The sequence below is a fragment of the Equus caballus genome, chromosome 19 (genome assembly GCF_041296265.1).
Source record: "Equus caballus isolate H_3958 breed thoroughbred chromosome 19, TB-T2T, whole genome shotgun sequence".
NCBI classification, from domain to species: Eukaryota; Metazoa; Chordata; class Mammalia; order Perissodactyla; family Equidae; genus Equus; species Equus caballus.
Genome location: NC_091702.1, coordinates 63,669,634 through 63,683,559, shown reverse-complemented (window position 1 = coordinate 63,683,559; position 13,926 = coordinate 63,669,634). Strand labels below are relative to the sequence as shown.

Genomic DNA, 13,926 nt, shown 5'->3' with positions numbered 1-13,926 from the left:
TTCTCTGGGTCCTTGCTGTGGAGACGGCACTGAGGCTCCAGCTCCAGAGCCGGTTCATGCCTCGTGCTGGGAGGAATCATCAGGTCCTCTGGAAGCAATCCCTGCATTAGGGAAGAGACTCAGGGCTCTCCTGGGTCAGGAACTCAGTTGAGCTTGCTTCTCAAGTGCAGAAACCTGACTCTGGGTCCTCACACAGAACCTCGAACGCATGCAGTGAATGCTCAATAAATGCTGTTAACAAAACAAAACAAAACCAACGGCCATTCACGCTGTATGCATTACTGGGAGGCAAGGCCAGCCTCTGTCATTGTCCTCTGGTGTTGGCTCCGTGGGATGATTTTGAGGCTGCTGTCCATGATCCCCCTGCCCCATTACTACCTTTCTGGATGATTACAGTTCTGCTTTTGGAATCCCACCCGTTAATAGGCCTTGCTCTCTGTCAAAATGCAAGTGTGCCCAGGAGAGCGAAATCGCATCATCAGATTCTGTCTCACTGCATTTGAGTTCTTTGGATCTCTCCTGTTGCATTTTGACTAGGAATGTGGAGAAGAGAGAAAGTGGCAGTGATGGTGTCGGGGGAAAACTACTCGGAGAATGTTAGCTACAAAATATCTGATTGTACAGACTGCACAGCTGTGCCTAGAGCTGGTCCCGATTGGTAGCTTGACAAGGTAAGTATCCAAGGAAGAGGCGTATTCCCTCTCGCACATTTTTTCTTCTACATTCATCCCTTTACGCCTCACCGTGAATATATTCTATGAGCCGAATGCCATGTGCACAGGCAGGCACATGTTGTTACATCTAGATGCATAAAGACGATGCAGGTAACATTGTTTAGTCTCGTCTTACAGTTCCAGTTCCATGCAGTTGATTGATTAGCACAGTAACATGAGCAAACACCAAGCCCCAGAGCTTCAGGTGACACATTCGATTAACAGCATTCAGGCAGGCAAAGAAAGATAAGCATTCTGGGACCAGGCAGTTGCAAGTTACAGATTAATGAATGTTAATTTCTGGTTTCAGAGATTTTCCTATTTATTCTATAACACTGGGATCAACATTCATTATCTCAGAAGGGCCTGGGTGCAGGCCTGCCAGGCAAGACATCAATCTAAAGCAAGCTTTTGCGTGCGCTTGATATGCATGCCAGACTGGATAGAATTACCAAGCTTAATCTGACCTCTAGTGGCACTTCGTATTAATGAGCACATTGAAATCCACTTCGAAGCTTTGCTGTGGGAATCCTGCCATCATTTCACCTTAAAACGGCAAGAAACCTTAGAGATGATCAGCTTGGTAAGCGTCCCACCTGCTGTCCCATTCTACAGGTGAGGAGCCTGAGGCCTGGAGGTGCTGGGTGGTTTGATCAAGTTTGAAGAGCTAATTGATGGAAGAATCACTAATGACGGAATCCAAGCTTTCAGATTTCTGTGCTGTTGTGACAGTGCCATCAGAGAAAAACTAATATGCAAATATGTTAAAATGTTGATAAGGACACACTTGGATATATAGAAATAGTGGCTTTCTGAATACCAGGAGTCAAAAGCATCAAAACATTTTTGGCTCAAAAGTTGAATATTTTAGCTTAAAGTATGTTTTTGGAGTTAACTGAGTCAAATTTACTGACTTCAGTGGCCATAATTAAATGGTGAGTTTCTTTGATGTTTTTCTCTTTGAATCAGCCGTTTAGAACCATCATGACAATAATCAACAAATGGGACAATTTTAAGGATTCAATCAGACAAACATTCATTCATCCAATTCAATACTCAGTTCCAAATTTGGGGAATGTTCAAACAAGGACAAGAGATGAACCTGTGCGTACTCAGTTCCAGAGGCTTTGATCAAAAGAACTCAGGCTTCAAGTCTGAGCAGACCCAGGTCAGAATTGGGTTGACCTCTGCAGTAATTTCTATTGTCGCTGTAACACATTACCACAAACTGAGTGGCTTAAAACAACACAAATTTATTCTCCTACTTTTCTGGATGTTAGAAGTCCAAAATGAGTCTTAAGGGGCAACAAGATGTCAGCAGGGCTGGTTCCTTTTGGAGGCCCAGGGGAGATTCCATTTCTTGCCTCCACTTCTGGAGGCTGCTGGCATTCCTTGGCTCCTGGCTGCCTCACGCTGGTCTCTGCGTCCGTGGTCCTATCACCTTCTCCTCTTCTATAGTCAAACTTCCCTCCTATGAGGACACATGTGCTTGTATTTAGAGGATCCCTGGATAATCTAGGACACTCTTCCCATCTCAAGATCTTTAATTTAATCTCATGCATGAAGCCTCTTTTGCCATACGAAATAATGGTCACAGGTTCTACGGATTCAGGGGCCACTATTCAGCCTGTCACTCCTCTTACTTGCTGTGTGATCCTGGTCTAATCATCTTAACCTCCCTTATAGAACTGGTTGCGAGGATTAAAATAGAGAACAGATAAAACATATCTAGCAAGCTGCCTGGTACGCAATAGATAATCAGCAATGTTCCCTACTTGTCCCTTAGTTTAATCAACAGATGGCATCTCTAACAGCAGATTATGCACATAACAGAGGAGTCACCTTTGGTGTCGTCCAGAATCTGGTTTTGGGAAGCAGGATTATCACCTGGTGGATGAGGGGACACCACAAGCCCCGGAAATGCGGTGCTGGATTCTCAGTCCTGGGCGTCCCAGGAGATGGGCTCCTCTCTCCGGGCTCCTGAATGGCCCATCTGGCATTCTGATTTTGCAAACTTGGTTCCTTTCTTCATCCTATTGCCTTTCTCCTAGTTTGCATTGGTAATTGCATAGATTCATTGCTGGTAATAGATTTGTCTTTTAAAGTGATTATGTCCTATGACAATCAATTACACAAGGCTACCAGATCACGCATAAAGTGGGTGCTGAATGGAACGATCATTGCATTCAAGCTTACCCTGTTGTAGGGTCTCTGCCACAGGCTTGGTCTACCTGGGAGAGACTCTTTAAAAGTGTGCTCTTGTATTTGGCTCTCCAGGTTTTTCTTTCCTCTTTTTAATCATTCCTTCAACACAGACTTAGAGATGGTGGATGTCAAAGAACTCAGCTTCTTTGATGGGATGTGATTCACCGAGAGTGACTCTGGAAGCCTTCCTCTGGAAATCTCCCTTGGTGACGCCATATGTGACCTGGCTGCCATCGAGCTGAACGGGGCCTTCAGAACTGGTCTTCTCGGGCAGCACAGGCTTCACAATTGTTAAGTTTCATGCCTTCAGATGGGTAAACACTCTGCAGTCTTCACAGTGGTAATACCTACCACTTTGTAGGCTCCTGCGTGTACGGTTCCAGACAATTCTGTGACCCATCAGCTCTCTGAAGGCATTTCTCCAGGGCAGAAACTGACATCTGGAAAAAAAAAAAAAGTAAAGAAAGAAAGGCTGATATCTATTGCTCCTTTAAAAGATTTTTCTCCTGAATCAAAACCTCATGTCTCATCTCAGAGTCCTGTGGGCCTTGCCGCATGCGGCTGCCTTTATCCTGTGACGGCCCTTCCTTTCTCGGTGTGGCAGATTTGCATCAGAGTTGTCTGCTGATGGCTCTGGACTTAAGTGGTTTTATGACTGTAGGCAAATTACTGAAAGTACCTAGAGCCTCTTCATAGAATGAGAGAAGTGGAACTGGATGGTTTGCAAAAATATGCTTGCTCAAACATTCTGTGATTCTATACTTTAATAATTCTCTCAGTGGAAGAGGTAACTTTTTGCTGATGGAAAAAAAAGCCCTAATAAACATGGGGAAGGAGGAAAGGGCTAGAAAGGCAAGTGAAGTGATCTAGAGAGAAAGGAGAGGAGGAGCAGCTCGTAGAATCTGCACTGGGACTCTGGCCCGGGACTGAGTTCTTTGGTCCATATCTCTCGTCTTTCCTTTGCTCTGCTTTAGTTTTCTCAGATGGTCATTAAGATTTCCTCAGCTCAACAGTTCTTTGGTTCCCTATTACTGCTTCTCCGTTTGACTTCTGTGCAGGCGAGATCCCAGAGAGCACTCAGAGCCACACTTATGTGTTAGCAACAGCTTCTACTTGTGTCAGTTCTCTGTTTTACTTTTGTGTGTGTTGCAGTGCAGCAAAAATTGCTGGCACGATCAAAAGACTCTAAAGTAGCGTTTTAAATATGAAATACTGTCAACACCACCAATTTTACCTCTACTGCTAAATCAACATGTTCAGAATGTGCAAATCTAGCCCTGGGCAGAACGCATACCTCAAGGTATTGGATTTCCACAGCTAAGTGGACACTCTGCCTCGTGAGAGGCAGGAGGGTTTTCCAGGCACCAAAGCCTGAGCCGACCTGCTGTTACAGACCCAGAGAAAAGCCCGTGCTGACCGCGGATTACGAAGTCAGGGCTGCAGATGACGCTCCATCCACTAGATGGAGGCAGAGGAGCACAGAAAAAAACCGACTTGGGCTGTTAATCAAGTTGACCGCGTAGACGCTAAGGGGGAAGCTGATCTGTCATTAGGTAAGATCCACAGGTAAAATTTATGGATTCCGTACCCTCAAACGCTAGCGAAAAACATTGGCTTGAGGCATAAGGCTGTTTGTAAGACCTTTTGATTTTCTGGAAAAATTCTGCTCCTCCACCGCCGTCAAACAGCAGGTTCTCCCTTTGCCCGGTTCTGGCATGTTTCAGCTGTTTACGGCTACGCACGGGCTTCGTTTTCAGCCCAGGCCAGCCCTGGTCCCAAGGCCGTGCCGCAGCAGGAAGGATGGCGCGCCGCGCGCAGCTGCGTGTGATCCGCAGAGGGGAGGTCGGATACCGAGGGGCATTGGCAGCTTCTCAGGGGGGATGTTTCTGCCTCTTACCACGAGAAACGTGAGGAATTCATCCAATAGGAAAAGGACTTGGATGCTGGGTCAGGCAACAAATGACCATGATATTGGAACATCGACCAAGACTAAATTCAGGTGGTCGCTCACAGTTGGTGAGACACTTAAGCACTGACTAGTATCCCAGCTTACTTCCCTTCTTCCCCTGACCCCCTCTCTCTTCCTCTCTTTTCCTTCCATCCGTCTCTCCCGCTCCTCTCCCTCTCTCCGGCTCCCTTGCTCTCTCTCTTCCTCCTTCCCCTTCTCTCCTTTAGTGAATCTTGGTACCCTTCCTGCTTTGGCGTCTCTAACAGTTTTCTCCCCGGCTTCACCTTGCGCAGGATTCTTCTACTCTGTCCTTGTGCGGAACTCCGCCTGGTCATGGGAGCCTTCGTACCCAAGCCTCCATCCTCTGCTAGGAGGCTATAGTCCTAGGAACACGAACAGCTCATCTAAGTAAAACTGACCACTGCCATGTCTTGCCCATGTGCCTCTGCACCTAGAGTGCATCTCCTAATGTGGGCCATTGTCTGGGTCACACCTGAGCCCTTTAGTGAAGTGTCCAGTCAAATAAATACCCCACCCAGGAGGGGGCGGAGAGGAGGAGGCAGAGTCTGAGACATAGCCTCAGGTGAGACTTCTCCAAAAGACAATTTTTTTTGAGTGCCTTCTCTTTTATTTAAAAAATGTGTGTAAGCTTGTATTGTACTAATATGCATCCATGTTTGTTTTAATATATTAAAATGTATTAAGTGACTTTATTATTTAACAAAATTGCTCCAGGGAATGCATCATGTTTATTCTGTGACTTTGAGTCCTTCTGGCCACGTTGATGATTACCCCTGGCATTTGAACTTCCCGGTTAAGTTTAGGCAGGAGCAGTGGTAAAGATGGTCGGTGTTGGAGTCAGACGGAACAGGGTTTATCCCAGCTACTATAGTTCACTGGTTGTGTACCCTTAGGCACAAATAGCCCTTTCTCAGCCTCATATTTTCCCATCCATAAATAGGAATAATTGTGACTACATGGGATTACTGTGGGGATTAAAAAAGTGGGCTGGCCCGGTGGCACAGTGGTTAAGTGCGCATGTTCCGCTTCCGCGGCCTGGGGTTCGCCAGTTCGGATCCCAGGTGCGGACATGGCACCGCTTGGCAAGCCATGCTGTGGTTGGTGTCCCACATACAAAGTAGAGGAAGATGAGCATGGATGTTAGCTCAGGGCCAGTCTTCCTCAGCAAAAAGAGGAGGACTGGCAGTAGTTAGCTCAGGACTAATCTTCCTCAAAAAAAAAAAAAAAGAGAATGTGCACAAAAGGACAGAGTATTTAAAGCACTTAGTCTAGTACCAGATGCACAGTGAGCACATTTAACAAACATTCTCCATCGTTATTGTAAGCCATTCAGATACATTAAATCACCCATTTCTCCTCATTTGCTGCATGTGAACTTAGTCTTGTCAATAGTGTCAGGTTAAAATACGGCTTCTTGTAATGCAAAGCCAACATGGAAAATATCAGAGGTTAGATCATATTGTTCTGTATGGTTTGTGCCTCTTTCCGTAAAGCAACCTACAAAAATAAAACATCTTCAGTTTAGAAAAAAGGAGTGGAGTGGGATGAGGACAGGGCTTGTGTTTTACTCCTGTAGCTAAGCTGTTTGGCTCTGGAATGATGGGTGATTTAGCAGTTGGCAGCTAATTGATGCCATAAGCTTTATAGAAACCTGGGCAAAACAGCATTTCAAGGAAGACAGACAGTCGGACTTGGTTCTGGCTCTGGAACTTGGTTTTTAAGTTTGGTTTCTAATCTCTTACAGTGATGATATTCCCTTGATCACTCTTTGCTCCCAACAAAGCAGGGAGGAAACCCTGGAGGGTTCAGGGACCAGCTCATCTTCATGTTGGCTCCGTAGATTTTGGGAGAGGATCTGAGATATGGTCATCTTAAATGATCTCTTGAGTAGAACTTTTATTAACATAAGGGAAGGAGGGAAATGTGTTTTGGTTCTGACCTGGTTCCAGTTTGTGCAACTAGAGTAGAGTAGTGTGAGTAGAGATAGGCTGCCGATGTCAAACACAAATGCCACATAGGTACCTACTAGGTTGAAGGCATTGCCTTGGATTCTCTGGGATATAGAGAAAGCTCACCTCCTGGCCTGGGACTCAAAAATACCTTACATTTGAGTGGGAGAAACAGCATATACCCCTGCAATGCTCTATTTAATACAATCGCCGATGTGAACTCCTTTAGCACAAGGACTCTCTTAGTCAAATAGTTCAACAAACATAAAGTATATACAAGGTCTGAAGCAATGTGGAGTGGATTTGATTGAGCAAGGTGTGGCTCTTGCACCTAAAGGTCTCCTAGTTTAGTTGGAGGGAGACATATCTAAACAGATGATTGCGCTGCAGCCTCTGCAGGGCGGGGCTGGCTCTGCCTGAGGGCCTCTGTGCAGGCCTCGCATCTTGGTGGAGTCACGTCTTTGGAAGACTTGTGGTTGTTTTAAGCAGAGTGGATTGGAAGAGGTCTGGTACCGCTGAGGGTTGGGCCTGGAGATAGAAAGGAAAAGGTGATTGCTTAAGCTGTTTGAAACTTTGGAATCTAAAGGAAAGCTTGTGGTCTCTGCGACCCACTGGGTAAAGAATTCCGGGAGGGGGAGAAGTCCGTGATGATTCCAAGGCAGACAGCTGGGTGGGTGCCCAGTAGAATGGTGGTTTCATGGCCACGGAAGAAGAAGAAAAAGAGAGCAAAGAGTGCTCAGCTAATTAAAAGTAAGATAAGTTTAGGGTTTATAGTTAACTTTGAGATGTAATTTCTAGGTACATATTAAGGAATTTATTGGTGGCTAAGGCTATTGGGGAATTATTACTAGATCTTTACTCTCAATATCCACTAACAATCCCTACCATGTTTAAATTTGTAAAATTGAAGTATACTTGGGTAGGGTGATCGTAATATGTGAGGAGGCAAGTTGGATTGAATAAAGGGATTTTGCAACATTCACTAACAGAGACATAAATCAAGGAGACGTGGAAATGCTAATGGAACAAGCAAAGCGAGAGAAGCTAAAGATAATTAAAGTGGTGTGCCCCCAGAAGACTTTTGTGACAGGAATCATTAATTTCCCCAAATATTCTTGACATTATTTCTTGAAAGTCTCTCAGATCTGTCTCCTTGTCTTCAATCATGTTTCTAGGATTTAGTTCAAGTTTTCTTCTTCATCTTCTGGGTCGGTAGGAGACGACTAACTTTCCTCTTTGCTGTCAGTGGCAGCCTGCCCTCCGCACCCTTACCTGAGTGGTCCGTCTGAAGGACATGTTACCCCAGCACGCTCTCTGTTTCAACTCATCCAATGGCTGTCTTTCTTCTCTAGAGTCTAATATTTGTACTTTCCACAGCAGATTTGGGCCCTTGAGAGTTATATACACATCCATTTCCCCACACGAAGGTGTGTACTTTTTGAGGCCAGGGATCATGGCGCATTCGTTTCTGTATTTCCTGAGTCTGGTGCCATATCTCTCTCATATTAGGTCTCAATAAATATGGGTTTGTTATGGACTTAATTGTGTTTCCACAAAAGTCATATGTTGAAGCTCTAACCTCTAATGGGACCGTATCTGGAGACAGGGCATTGAAGGAGGTAATGAAAGCTAAGTGAGGTCACGTGTTTGGGGCCCTAATCCGACAGGACTAGTGCCCTTATAAGAACAGAAAGAGACACCAGAACTCTCACTCCGTGCACATACACAGGGAAGGGGCCACGTGAGGGCACAGTGGGAAGCTGTTGTCTGCAAGCCAAGAAGAGGAATCTCAGGAGACACTGAGCCTGCTGGCACGTTGACTGTGGCCTGTGAGCCTCCAGAACTGGAAGAAAATAGATCGTGTGAGCCACTGGTCTGTGGTGGATTGTCATGGCGGCCTGAGCTGACTATTACAGGGCTGAATTAGGCAGATGTGGTGGCGGGGCGCTAGTGGCCGTTGCCCATGAACGGTCAATGGCAATCCCTCTAGGGTTCTTGGTGTTGCAGACTTTCTCAAAGCGGTGTGAAAAAACAGAGCAGCAAGAAAGTACGTCTGTGGCTGTGGACTGGAGGTTGATAATAGAGCTTTATCCCCCAGTAAACGTCCAAGACAACATTCAAGTATTTTAAAGAAATGTACTCTATAAGAGAGGCATTTTATTTCTCCTGTAACCCTACTTTTTCTACACAAACTGCTGGGATGTGATAATGACCCAGGGGAAGCTGACGTTGTTAGAAGAAAGAGCAAAAGAAGAATTGCTGGGAATCTGAGAATGTGTCTGTATGTGTCAAGACTCCCAGGGTTTTATAAGCTCATGAATCGAGCCCGTGGCACCCCGATTTTGATTTAAGATTATCCACTGAGGAGCAAATTTTGTTTGAACTTTGCTTAAACCTTCCTGAGCAGAGAGATCTTTCAGATGTGCACTGTGAACTTCCCTGGACGGCAACATGGGACGCTGGGGGAGGGATGTTTCACATAATTTACTGCATATGTCGGCTGGACGCACATCGCTGCTCACTGCACAGCGGAGCGGTGTGGAGAAAGGTGCTGCTGGCGATCTGGACTCTGTTTTCTGTTTGCTTGCTGCTCCACAGTTGTTCTGGGAATTAAAATAGAAAGAAAATCAGAGAATTACAATGTAAAAAACAAGGATAAGGGGCTTCATTAAGCTGCTTCACAAACAGTGAGCCCTCAAACCAAAAATTCTCGGGAAGTGTCAGAGCTGAGTCTTACTCTCACAGCTGCCATAAGTTTTAACTTCTGTATTTCCTCATCTAGTTGATTTCATCACCGTGGTCAAATTGCGCGCGTGGGTCTGTGATGGAGCTCTCCTCTATAGTGGTGTTTGTGATGTAGCTCTCCTTGTTAGGAGAACAATAATTCTTGAGCTTTGCAATGATTTATAATTTTCAGAGTGCTTGTCCATCTTCTCTGTCATTTGCTTTGCGCATTGGCCACCTCAGGTTTCCGGTTGATGTGAGGAGAGGACTTGTTTTCTTGAATTCACCTCCCATTGCTACACGGCCAGGCACGCTCCACATTTATTCACCAACGATTCATCCCATGATTGTGGTCGGTTTTAGGGAAGTGAAAATTCTGGGCATCTTTCAGATAAAAGACCAAACATACTCCATAGAGATGTTTTTTTTATAAGCACCTGAACTGTAGGGAACTCAGATAATCGAGAAACCACGTGGTTTAATACTGGCCCTTTTATTTTGTTTCATGATTTAGTCAATTGTTGAATTTTGCTTTGATTTCTGACGTGGACTGGGTATCATCTCTGTCAGAACAACTGAATGTTAAGACTCAGGCGCCACAAGGGTGTTGAGTCTCTTGTCAATTAGAAATTCTCAGAAAAAATTCAACCCATGTGATTATTTTGTATGATATATAATTGAGAACTTTGTACAAAAAACAAGAATTAGTATTAGACCCTTTTTATGGTTCACGGAATTACAATAAATAGTGGGGATGCTATCAGTTTTTTAATACAATTCCATCTTAGTTTACTGCTTTTTTGCTTGAAATTTAGCCTAAATTTGAAAGCTGTTTCATTAGATAGGGCTGTGGGTCATAACATTATGCACAGATGACATCATTATCAGGACTTAGCCTATCCCTGAGAGTGCAAAATAATTTATTTTTCCGTAATTTTACATATTATCTGCAAGAGGAGAAGTACGGGAAAAAATAGAAAATGGTTACCAGCCATTAAATGAATTTTGTTGCCCAGAATTTTGTTTAATGCTAGGGGGAAAAAAAACCCAACCGTGAGTTAATTGAATTCTATAAATCAATTACAAATGTGATCAATATCATTAGTAGGACTATGTCTATGGTGTTATAGCAATCTATGAGCACTTCTGCAATCCATGTTTCTTATCTCCATTAACAATGCCTACATGTTCTGATGGTTGCATAGACAAATATTTGAAGAAAAGAGGGAAAAAAAGTGTCATTGCTTTAACTGCCGCTTGCACTTCTTGCCTAATTACACTTAAAGTTCAATCATTCCATGAAAGAAGCTAAAAATAGCCGACCTAAAAGGTGCATGGATCTCAAACTCACACAAAGGAAGAAAAGGGTAAGGCTGCTTCTGCCAGGTGGTGGCCACCAGATGGCAGTGCACCACAAGGAATCGGGGGAGACGCTCTTCTGGCCCAGAAATCTGGCAGGAACGCCAACTATCTGGTCTACGCTAGAGATATGGATGAAGATCTGAAAGTGTTCAAGGATTTCAAATCTTGCAGAAAACCTGGGAAAAACAGCCTCTTGCCAGCTGCAAATGCTTGATTGCGGAGATTGAATCTTGGATGATTCTAAATGGAACATTTATTATCAGATGCAGATGTCAGAACCAGCCGCAGCCCAGCCCGGGGCATGTTGTGGGGCTCTGAGGGGGCCTCAGCTTCTCATCTTCTATATCCTCTCCTCTCGTGAGGGGAATCTCATCAACTCCAGTGCTTCCAGTCTCCTCTACACCGCTGATGATGACCCACAGACCCATCCACTGCTCGAACACCTGCCCTTCGGTGTTTCAGAGACATCATCAATTCCCCTGGTGCATAACTTAACTTTATTACCTGCTCCGCCAGCTAACTCCTTTTATACTGTTGGCCAGTTCGTCCTCCAAACTAGTCCCTAAAACTTGAAATCGGAGTTCTTTTCAAACGCTTCTCCCTCTCTCACACTCGATGTCCCTTCAGTGGTTGGGCTTGTTGAGTCTCTCCACCTCCAGGTTTTTTACTACTCTGCCCACTTTTACGGTGTCTTGGTCCCGACCCGTGGTCCTGCACAGAACTTCTGAAATAATCCCTGGGAATCCATTTCGCCCCCTTCCTGTCCATTCTCTGCTGCTAGAGCGACCTTTGTAAATGCAGATCGGATGGTAACACTTTTGGCCTTGCCCTGATCTCTGTCCCTCTCTGCTCACTCTCTGTGGGCCAGTACACTGACTCACTTTCCATTCCTGCTTCATTCTTATCAACCTCCCAGCCTTGGACTGTGGTGCTACCACCATTTGGGATGCTATTTCTCTCCTCCTTCTCTAAGCAGTATCTTATCTCTCAAACCTCACCTCAAACATCACTTGCTCCGGAGGCGTCCCTGACCCAGAAGATGGGGTTAGGCCTTCCTGTTGATGGTTTGCTGCTGCCCCTTGTTGTACTTATCCACTTATAGTCACCTGTTCATGGTTTCCTACTATCAGCACTGTGAGGAAAGAGCCCGACTGTCTTGTCCATCAGTGTATCTCCTGTGCCTGGAACAGTGCCTGGGGTATGGTTGTCATTCAGCACCTATTTGGAGAATGGATGACATTATGAATGGAAATATTTGTGAGAATTGAATGAATGAGTTAACAGACATAATTTAATTCTTTTTAATGGTGGCCATTTTAGTAGAGTATTTTGGGTGGAATAGGGATGGAGTGGGCATGCTTCAAGACTCTCCTGTGAAGGGAGGATGTGGGGCATGGTTAGAAAACTCCAACTCTATTTCTCCTGGAGTGTGCCCAGGTCCATGATCCTCCTCCAGCACTGGGGGAGGTCTTACTAGATCCTAATCCAGGGGGCGGGGGAGACAGGAGGAGGCTCTTGAGAGCAAATGTGTGGTTGGCCCATGATTTTATCTTACGGGACTTAAGTCAATTGTGTTAAGAATAATGATGGGATAAAGAAGGGCCCTTTGCCTCTTTTCTCACAAGAATTTAGGGGAGGAATGTAGTTTATTTAGAAAGTCTAGAGTAGCACCTTCCAATAGAACTTGCTGTGTTAATGGAAATATTTTGTATCTGTACATCCACTATGGTAGCCACTACTCATATGTGGCCTTTGAACCCTTGAAATTTATTCAATGCAAATTAGAAACTGGATTTTTGATTCTGTTCAGTTTAAGTGAATCTGTATCTAAATTTTAACTAATTTATATGTAAATTTAAATAGTCATGTGTGGCTAATGACTCCTGGATCAGACTGTATTAGATGGGTCTAGAGGATGCGGGTTTTGCTGACATGAAGACAGCTGAATGTGTCCCGTGTTCGGTACTGGAGTGCCATGCCTTACAAAGATCTGAGTTATGGATTTGAGTTGCTTTTATTTATACTGATGCTCCCTTTCCAACAAGCATTAAAATAAAATCTTTCTGGAGAAGAAGGAAGATGTGGATGTTTTCTCAATAAGAAAATGTAAGGGGCTATTTGACAAGCCTGGCTTCCTCTCATTCTTTGAGTTTGCTATCATCTTCTAATTCAGTGTGGTGGCTTTCATTTCCCATCAGATAAAAACATGTGCCTCAAACCTATTCCAAAAGTCAGTTTCAGAAGGCAGTGGGTTGAGCTATCCTCCCGGGATACCAAATAGTCTTCGAAACAAAGCAGCACCCTGCTGCTTCTAGAATTCCAGTGTCTTGTTAGTGTTGATGTCGGACCACTTGATGCTTTTAGGACATGCTTCATGACATCAAAGCACTGTACAAAACTGAACTCGTGTTTCTAACACTTGTTCAAGTCCGCTCGATTGGTGAGAACAGCTCTTGTTACTTAATCTTTTTATGTAGAGTACGTGGAAAGTCCATAACCTTTTCCTGTGTGCACAGAGACCATGCAAGAAATTCCAGCCTGTGTTTTCATGGCTCACCAGGGTAAGTGGGCAAGGCTGCACAGGGCTGGAGCAGGCTGGCTCAGGGGCTTTGAATGATGCAGGCCCTGCCCATCTCTGATGAGAGCTGAGGCAATTGTTAGCCCAGCACAGCTGTCATCCGTTTGTTGCACTGCAATTGGGAAGCTCTGTGGATGTGGTGCTCGTGAGGTCCAGGACACTGCTTCCTAAAATTTAATGTACACATGAGCTGCCTGGGCATCTCGTTAAAAATTCAGATTCCCAGTCAGTCGCTCTGTGACTGGGCCTGAGATCTTGCATTTCTAACAAGCTCCCAAGTGGTGCTAATGCTGCTGTTCCACACACTTCACTTTGAGCTGTAAGGTGCTGGAGCATAAATTTGATTTACACTTTGATCAGTTTTACATTGAGAAGTATTCCTCCATCCCTATGAAACTAATTCTTAAATTCTGCCAACTGTGATAC

At 44.7% G+C, this 13,926-nt stretch overlaps 1 protein-coding gene across 2 annotated transcripts in view; it reads left to right on the top strand.

The window, feature by feature from the left end:
* Positions 1–4,241: 4,241 nt before the first annotated feature.
* Positions 4,242–13,926, top strand: part of ZPLD1 (zona pellucida like domain containing 1) — a 219,663-nt gene continuing 209,978 nt past the window's right edge. Inside the window, exon 1 of one of the 2 annotated variants that reach the window (XM_023623836.2) lies at positions 4,242–4,471. The gene's annotated coding sequence lies outside the window, so the exon portion shown is untranslated. The remainder of the gene's footprint in view (positions 4,472–13,926) is intronic. The other variant, XM_070242899.1, reaches the window with a different exon arrangement.